This window comes from Brassica napus, chromosome A5 (assembly GCF_020379485.1).
Source record: "Brassica napus cultivar Da-Ae chromosome A5, Da-Ae, whole genome shotgun sequence".
Taxonomy (NCBI): Eukaryota; Viridiplantae; Streptophyta; class Magnoliopsida; order Brassicales; family Brassicaceae; genus Brassica; species Brassica napus.
Genome location: NC_063438.1, coordinates 20,171,123 through 20,181,027, shown reverse-complemented (window position 1 = coordinate 20,181,027; position 9,905 = coordinate 20,171,123). Strand labels below are relative to the sequence as shown.

Genomic DNA, 9,905 nt, shown 5'->3' with positions numbered 1-9,905 from the left:
ACGGATCTACATCATCTAATTATCTAAATGCTATAATACTTGTTAAGTTAGATGTGATTCCAACATAAAACCAATCAATGATAAATGTATTGGTCATCAATCTTCTTATATATTATTTAAGATACTTTTTGGATTGGACATCATAAATCAGATTTTAATATCATGTAAAATTAAATAGACTTCTAGCATAAAATTAATTAGTGATTATTAGATTGATCTATGTCTCTTTTATATTATTTAAGATATTTTCTAATGTAGGAGACTTTGTCTTTAGTAACAAGTCTAGCTATATGATTCAGATAGTTATTTAATAAACAACTAGATTTTGACCCGCGCTTGGAAAGCGCGGGTTTATTTTTGAAATCAAATATTTATTTTTTGAAATCAAATATTTATTTTTTGAAATTAAATAAATTATTTTAAAATAAATTTGTATATAAAGAGTGTACATGTCTGATACGACACCAAAATTTAACTATATTTCATAAATAACCGAGAAGATCATTTTTCTTTATAACCAAAAACTGAAACCGAACCTAAAACTAAATGGGTACCTGAATTTTTGAAATACAGATATATACCCAGAAAAAAATAATTAATTTAATTTCTAATTACATTTACTTTGCTACTAAACAAAACCAAAATCCGAAATAACCTAACTGAAACCAAACTAATCTTTGTAAATACATGAACGGTTTCAAAATTTCTAGAAACAAAAAACCAAAACACCCTAACCAAAATTGAATATTGAGGACTAATAATGCATCTACATTTAAACGGTGCGAAAAAAGCTTTTTTTTTCAAATTATTTAACTCTTTTTAGTAGGATTACATATGTAGTTTATATACGAATTAAAATATAATCAATGTTTCATATCCAATCCAGATCTATGGTCACGAACTGGAAAACCCGTTAGCTATATATAAATTATATAATGACTTATTTCATTCATGTAGCATTCTGTCAGATGTTCTATCAACTGATATGTTTCTATAAAAATTGGATTTAATGAAAACTTATTAATTAAAATCAGATAAACCCTAAAAATCCACCACTAACTCATGAACATACACTGGTTATCTCACTAAAAGCCCAGAAATTTGATATGTTTTTAAAAGAAAATTAATTAAACTTCTTATATACTTTATATAAGTAAATGCATTGTATTTATGTTATGTATTTTAATATCAATACTATTACAGTCTTAATGTAGATAATTTTTTTTTTGTTTAAATGTGTACAATGAGTCTAGGTTTACTAATAAAATTAAATTCGTGATTGCTGGAATGATTTTCAATAGTCATGTTTTGGCTTTATAATTTATCATTCACATTCTTGTATTGGTATTAATAAGGGACGTGATAGTAAGAAGTGTTTTAATATATTTGAAGTAAGAATTATCCGGTGTTGGTAAGAAGTGTTTTAATATATTTGAACTAATTAGAATTGTCCGGGCTGTATCAAATGATGTCGAGTTTAAATGAGATTATTTAAATTAGATAGACTATAGAACAGTTAGAGAAATATAGGTTAATACCAAAATATTATTAGTTAATGATAGGGTGCAACAACTTTAAATAAGTAGATTTTTCAAGAGTGCTTCCCTTTTAATAGAATAGATATAAATGAAGTACTACGGCTTGTAATGATCAGTTCTATAATATGGTTGAGAATGGCAACACATTCGCGGGGCGTATTTTGAATGATGTGACTGGAAAAACGCACACGTCACCAATCAACACAAAACATAACAAAATGGCGTTTTTCTGAAAATACCGCTTCTGTTAAAAACTGTTTTTTCTTTGTTCTTGTATATATAAATACGCACTTCAATTATCACCCACAGGTAATGACCAGCGGTCCACACAAAAACGCACTAGATGACTTTTATTTTATACTAGAGGCCAAGCCCCCGCGCAAGCGCGGAGTTGTTGACATTAGATGTGTTATAAAAGTTTAAAATTTTTTTAGGAAGTATTACAGATTGATTTGTTTGATTAGTGAAGAGGTTTATTATGGGTTGATGTTATGCTTGCTCTGCACATTGGTTCTTTATTCTAGTGTGCACATCAACTCTTTCCTATATACACACATTTGTGCATTTTATAGTAAAAACTTTATAAATTAACAATGTAGGATTTTGGTATTTTAGTAATTTACATAGTTATCAATTTACTAAAAAAAGTTCCTTTTAAAGTTTTTCAATTTTAAGATATAATTTTTCTAAACTAAGAAAAATATTTGATTTAATGTATGTATATTAATTAATATTTTGAAATTTTACATCTATATTAGTTTTATTATGTTATTTGGTGTATATAAAATATGTTTCACAGAATTTAAATGTGTTTAAGATATAATTTTACTAAATCTCATCAAAAGATATTAAATATTAAGAAAATATAAAGATAATTCCATTATGAATATAAAACAAACAATATAATGATTGGTTTGTACTTATATAAAATGTATATACATATAAATTATTAATTTATACGGAGACCATATATTGACATAGGATTTTCTGAAATTTTATTATCTTATTATTTTATTGATTTGTGTTAAAATTTTGAACCGCACAGAATCTTTTTAATTTATCGAGTATTAATTTATAAAGTTTGTACTGCATCTCATTTTTGTAATCAATTATAACCCCATAATTCCAAAACAAATAAAAAGTGAATTAAGTTAAAATAATACCATAACAAATCTGTATATCTTTTTCCACATGGTTATAACTTATATGATAAAACATATTTAAGCTTCTCTCACCAGAATCAATAGAGCTCACACGTCAAATTGCTTCTCAAAAATCAGGATCGAAAAGTTACTTGGTGAGTGAATCATCACCTTTAAGAGGAACATTTAGCACCTTGAAGCCAGCTGGCATCAAACCGTATACCTTAAACCTGGACTACGACAATCCATTGTTTTCTCCCAATTCTGGTCAACAATAGGCACACTACATCAGCACGTAACAAACTAAATAACTTCAAGATGACTATGTTTTATCATAAAACCACCTGAAAATATGATGATGTGATAAGTATTTCTCATATTAATATGAGTATCAGATTTTCTTTTGTCAAACGGATGAAATTCAAAATATCTCATAAACCATCAGGTTTAAATTATAGCACATGACTTTCTTTACAGTTTGTGTCTTTGCTAAATTTCTAGAAATTAACATTCTGGTTATTTTTAAATGTTATATTTTTTTAAACTGTTTCATGAATGAAAATTTGATTGAAATTCTAACTATATAATCTTAACCATCATGCTTTGAACCCACCATAACCAAGGAATCCAAACAATATACTCAATAACATATATCTCAAGAGTGATGACAATCTGCAAAATGTATAAAACAACAATCATAAATACTTTCATAACATCTGTAAAGGTCTCACCCTACCTCTCTATAATGGCTAAATTTAAGAGATAACAAATCACATGTCTGAAGATAGCTTCTCCCTCAGCCCAGCAGGGTGAATCATAATGATCCCACAGATCACAACTGTAAAAAGAAAAAAATAAACTCTAACCACCACTTGTGACTTTATAATCTCCTGGTTTTGAGCAACTTTTGTGACTCTTTCCACTTGCTTTGCGCAAATAGATACCAAGGGAGGAGTTTTCCGCTTTGCTGGAATGCTCAACTCAGTGGCCCTCACCATCAGACTCGCCCATCCATTAGCACTCTTCTCAGCATATATCTCAAGAGTGATGACAATCTGCAAAAATGTATAAACCAACACACATAAATACTTTCATAACATCTATAAAGGTCTCACCTACCTCTCTCTATAATAGAAGATGAGAGGAATATATATCACGTTACCGACACGTTTAAAGCTAGAAACGGAAAGAAAATGACTAAAAGTAACATTATAAAATCAAAGAGAGAAGAGAGAGAGAGAGAGAGAGTGATGTACATTGAATCCAACATATAGAGTAAGTTCTCTCCATTAGAAAGGTTACTTTTATGAAGAACATGAGGCTTTCCTGGCCATCTCTTCTAGACGACTGAGATCATCTCAGGGTAATCTACGGCTGTGAGGGTGAGGGGAGCTTCCAATAGAAGAGCAGCAAAATTAACAACCTGATCAGGTGCGGAATTAACATCTTTTCATTTGGGAGTATGGATGATAACAACATCTGGTAATGGTGTCATTGGTCCTAGCTTCCTAATAGAGTCCCAGTCAAGCATGACCTTAACCTTGATTCCAAGCAAACCCTGCACATTTATGGGGTTTAATCACAATCGCTTCAGATATTTTTATTGTACTTAAACCATTAAGAAGAGAATGAGGAACTCGGAAGAAGAAACTATCACATGTATAACAGAACATTTTTAACTGCATAGTCGATATACTCCTTTGTTGGTTGACCAGAGTACTGTAGCCTACTCCATTGTCTGCTTCCTCAGGTTCCAAAGTTGAAGCCACATCAATTATGCTTTTTTCTCAACGTCACTGCTTTCTGCTGCAGCCTCACCATTCGGAGAAGCTCTCTCTCTGCAACACAATGCTCCACAGATCACATAAACAACCGACACCTTATACTGCATAAGGTTCAGTTAAGACAAAATTAAATTAATGCAATGGAAGAAAATGAACCAGAAAACATTGTGAGCAGAAAGGTAATATGCAGAAATGAGAAGAGCACTCTAGCAAGAGAGCTATATGGTGTTTAAAAACAAAATAAAAATAAACCAATTTCATGAAATAGTTATAACTTAATAAAAAGTTTTACATCTTTACATGTATAATCTTAAAAGGACGGCCAGTTTTAATATAAAAAGATAGAAGATGAAAAATAATAGGGAGCTGGCTAACATTAACAACAATCTGAATTCAAAGTCAAATAAGCATGATTCAAGTATGATACAACCAAAACCCAAAACTATTAATCAGTAACAAAATAGCTAATACAATGCACGAACTGTAATATCACACCTATTACTGAGCAGATCTGTTGATTCCCACAACTCCTCCAACGATCCTAGAGAGCTATGGCCTTACGAAGAGGTTAGCGACACTTCTCTTCTCCAACACCAACAACTCTCAGGTCTGCAATTCTGGTGGGATCGCGAGCACCACCGGGACGTGGCTCAGCCGCCGGATCACTGTATCCTACGTTGAAAGCTAGAAGAGTTAAATAATATGGCTTTTTCAAAAATGAAACAGAGATGGGAATATATGATCTTCTTAGCCTAATAAGATGAAGAGAAGTAAAGTGATTCCCATGAATTCACCGTTCTTCTTGATGTTTCGAGAGTCCTAAAACGATTACCCGAGCTGAGAAGATCTGCTGAGTCGGAGAGCATTAAAGGATCAAAGGTTGAGTGGTGGACGGGTGCTTGGTTTGAGGTAGAAGATAAACTGAGAGAATCTGTGTAGATTCATCCTACTCTCAACCCAACCATCTCTAATTTATAGAATTTGAGAGGTGAATTTACGGTTTTCATTGTCTGAGAAGGGAGACGGAGAGTTGGAGATCATTAATGGGAAAGAAAAATTCATTGTCAAATTAAAGAGGAATACGTTGAACAAACCCAAACGAAAATATGTATATGAACAAAGTTGGGAGGTTAAGAGTTGAGAAAGAAACGTGTTTTGCAGACTTGTGAAAATTAACAGAGATTCATGGCGTTGAAGGGTTGAAGAATGAGAACAATGAAAACCTAATCTATGAAACGACAAAGTTTGGTCGACAAACTAATAAAATCTCAGAACTACTTTTTTTGGGCCATATAAACAAACAGTATCCAACAGACTTTTTATGAGACTTGGACCAGCTATTTAACAAAGCCCAAATAGAAATCCATTTTATTACATGGTGGACTCTGGACAGAAATAACACGGAGAGTCCATCTGTCGTGGCCGTTTAAGTGGTTTTCATTGGGCAATTATTTTAGGTGACGTGGCAGCATAAATTTTGAGGGTATTCCCCTTTTAGTATTGTATTGATTGTTTTATTAATTTCCTTATGTTATCTGATACTATTGTATTGCATTTCATATCTTTTTTTTCTAATTTTAAAGCTATATATTCTTTTCCATTAACAAAAAGCATAACAATAAATTTGAGATATATGTGCGTTTTTACTTCTAAGTATTTATTTATTATTTAATTCAAATATTTAACTACTTGCTCATTTAATAACAACTGCAGTTATACATATAATTATACGAATTCTAATTAATATAGTTATGTAGTTGAAAAAAAAATCAGATTTTAGATTTTTAATTGCAAAACACTTCATCAAACCAAAATGAATGTCTATCTAAATATCAAAATAAAAATTTAGATACTTAAAATTAGGGTTGAGCAAATAAACCGAATTCGAAAATATGGATCAAACCCGGTCCAATAAAAATGAGTTCGAACCAATTCAAATCCGACATAAATACCGAATGAATTTTTTTATGGTATTTCATTTTATAGGTTTTGTCCGAACCCGAATCCGAACCTAAATGGATATCCGAAAATTTAAAAATTCAAAATCACGAAAAAAACTTGTCCCAATTCATATCTCAATCCTAAAAGTGTTTTGAAAATTGAAATGGACGGGTCAGTCGAACCGTAATTAGTTTATCTATCCAGTTACATATTATGTTAAAAACTATATTTGAGTTAAGTCGATAATGGTTAATTAAATTCACTAAAACTAATGAGTCGGTTTAATTTTTAATTAAAAATTAAAAAGCTGTAAATATATATATACTTTAAATCACATTACTTTAAATTTACTTAGCAAAACTGCTAAATATATTCTTCCCGATCAAAATTATTTCGGTCTATTTTGTTATTTAATGTTTTAATATAATTTATTATTTTATATTATTTAACTATATTATATATTCAAAATAAAATTATTTTATTAATTAAATATTTATTCAATACTGCAAATATATATTGTCACCAATCAAACAATAGTTTGCACCGCTTTTTACTTAAAACCACAGTTGTACCGCACCGCACTTTAATTCCGCACGAACCGCAGTTGTCCCGTCCCGTACTTTAATTTTGCACCGCTTTTATTACTAAATCCGCCGTCACCATTCGGACCCATATATGTACGTTTATCTAGTGCTCAAGTTGAAAACGCTATTTAAGAAAAATTGCTTGTCAACAAGTCAAGCCGGCTATTTGAGACAAAACTATTAAATACTAGTTGAAAATAAATAGTTAATTAAAAACGATGATTAAAAATATTTTTAGGGTTTTGGTTTGTAAGGTCGTACTAGTTAAGTTGTACATGGTAGGTCGTAAGTCATACAAGGATGAACAAAAAGGAACCTTCTCGTTTTCTTCATATACCCCCATACATACATATACAGGACTGTACATATATATATATATATATATATATATATATCAATTCATGATATATTCGTTATGTCAGCGCTCACTATTCATATATACATCGTATATAGATAACACGATGTATATGATCTGCATCATATCATTGCTTTAACAATGCTACAGAACAAGCCAGTTCATGGATAGACCGTGATATGGGTGTTTGTGTAATGCGAGACTTTCTTAAACCCAAGTTATCACTTCATCCAAAGAGGAAAAAAGAACTACATACGAAACTTAATTATATTCTGAATTGAGTGTCTAGCCGATTGTTTGGTAAATTATTAGGAATGCAACAAAAAAATTAGTTCATGTTTTGTTTAAAAGTTTTGGACGAGATTAACGTTCAGCATATATATAATGCATGATCGTTACTACCTGCTACACCTTCAATATAATGATGAAAGTTTTAAAATATACGAGTTAGTTTTATATCTTTTCTATGAAAAAGTTCAGTTCCAAGAAGTTGAATTGGTTTTACATTATACATGCTGCATACTGTACTTTAACCAAAAATAGTAATTATTAAAAAATAGTTATAAAAGCTACTCTAACCAATTCAACTTCTTGGTTGATTAACTCCTAGACTAAAATTAGTCAATTAACTCCTAGACTAACGTCTTTTCAAGTTCTTATATAGGAAAGTGTAGCCCAAAAAAATAAACAAATGAAAGCGTGATACGGACTGAATTTATTTGACAGCACAGATTCAAAACTATATACAAACAGACAATTGCCACTTGATTTCGAATCAAAGCTTTCATCACCTCCAACGTCACTTAAATACGAACTTGAAAAGACGTTAGTCTTAAGTTTGTAGGAGTTCAATAAGAAACATTTACACTATAAGACACTTTTTCTAGTTTAATATTACATTATAAGACACTTCTTTATATTAGGATAGTTCTCTTTCTTATCAACTTATTCTTTCTAAGATCAAATTCTCCTTCTTTTTTTGTTCAGAGGATTTGTTTTTTACATATTTTTAATTTTAAAATGTTCAAAACATTTTCTTTTAAGTTTTATAATTATACATTTTTCAATTCATCCACGACGTTCTTTAATTATCACTAAATCAAATAACAAAAATTCTTTTTTTCAATCTCTGATAATCTCCAATGACCTAACTAACATTGAAAGAAAGATAGGGAGGCAAATGAGAGAGACAACAAGCTTCCATCTCTAGTTGCCGTTCTTGTGGCCGAGCTAAGAACCGTCGGCGTGGCAGAGCTCATGACCTTAGATGACGACAGGTTTACTCCGACAGAAGACGACGGCGAACTCATCTCTTTTTGTGAATCCTAAGCTTGAAAAGACAGAGATCCATGGTTACAAGCTTAAAGAGACAGATATCCTTGATAAAAAAAGACAGAGATCCATTGCTCCATCCGAGCTCCGCCGACAAGCTCCAATCCACCGCAACAAGCTCCATTCCGCCGCAGTCCTTTTTGTTCTCAACAATTTCAAATCTTCTCAATGATTTCAGGTCACCGCCGCAACCTTATCACCACCGAGACCTTCTCCCACGATCCTTTGCTTTGATTGAGCTCTTCCCATGGCGAACTGAAACTCGAGCCTGAGATCAGGATCGAGCGAGCGTTACCCAAACAATTTCTTTTATTTTCATTTTAAGCCCTTCATAATTAGCTTTATTGTTATTTGACCCCAAATTTTTGAATATACAAATTTGTCCTCTTTAATTGATCCTAAACTTACAAATATGCACTGTTTCCCTTAGTATATACATATGAACGCATAATTGCAATGTATATTACAAAATATAACCTAAAATGACTTAAAGTAACTAAATTAAAATGCTAAATATCATTAAAATCATAAAATGTTAAGATGAAGCAAATAGAGTGTATAAAATTTAACTAAATTAAAATGGTAAAAACCATTTAAATGTAATATAAACATAAATAAAATTTTAAATGATCTAAATTAACTAAAACAAGATATTCAAAATCATTCAAATCATAAATTATCATTATTTCTAATTGTCCTATTTGGTGTACATGTGTTCTTTTTGGTGAAACGTTGTACGTGTGGACAATAAAAAAAAGTGTACACCATGACAATTTTTAACCATGCAAATATTGCAAATTTAAAATGTTTCTAACAAATTTATCAGGTGTATATGTGATTTCTTGCATATGTATCTACAAAATTATCCGGTTTCTATGTATTATTGTACAGGTTATTGTACAAACAAATTCAATACATATTTCTATATATATATATATCTAATGAAACCTAACGAGATCTAAATGAACTAAACAACTTACTCAAAATCATTAAATATCATAACTTGCGCAAAGTACCAATGAACATTTGTACATGTTATTTATCATAAAACCTTGTACATATTCATTGTTGTACATGTGGATACCGAAAATGTTTGTGTATACCATGACATGTACATATAGATATTCAAGAATCATCGTACGTGTGGATCATACTTAAATAATATTGTTGAATGCTGTCAAATGGTATGCAGATATCATGTCTATCACTGAATAAATATATTCTTTGTT

At 30.7% G+C, this 9,905-nt stretch overlaps 1 long non-coding RNA gene across 3 annotated transcripts; it reads right to left on the bottom strand.

Moving 5' to 3' along the window:
• Window positions 1-3,303: 3,303 nt before the first annotated feature.
• On the bottom strand, window positions 3,304-5,727 carry LOC106451087. Of its 3 annotated transcripts, none has more exons than XR_007339437.1 (5): window positions 5,259-5,727; window positions 4,960-5,136; window positions 4,338-4,565; window positions 3,937-4,238; window positions 3,304-3,735 (listed from the first exon to the last, which is right to left on the bottom strand). It is a non-coding gene; the product is annotated as an uncharacterized LOC106451087 (long non-coding RNA). The 3 variants fall into 3 exon arrangements; XR_001289494.3 differs by having other exon boundaries at window positions 5,297-5,710; XR_007339436.1 differs by having other exon boundaries at window positions 4,960-5,706.
• Between the last annotated feature and the right edge of the window lie 4,178 nt (window positions 5,728-9,905).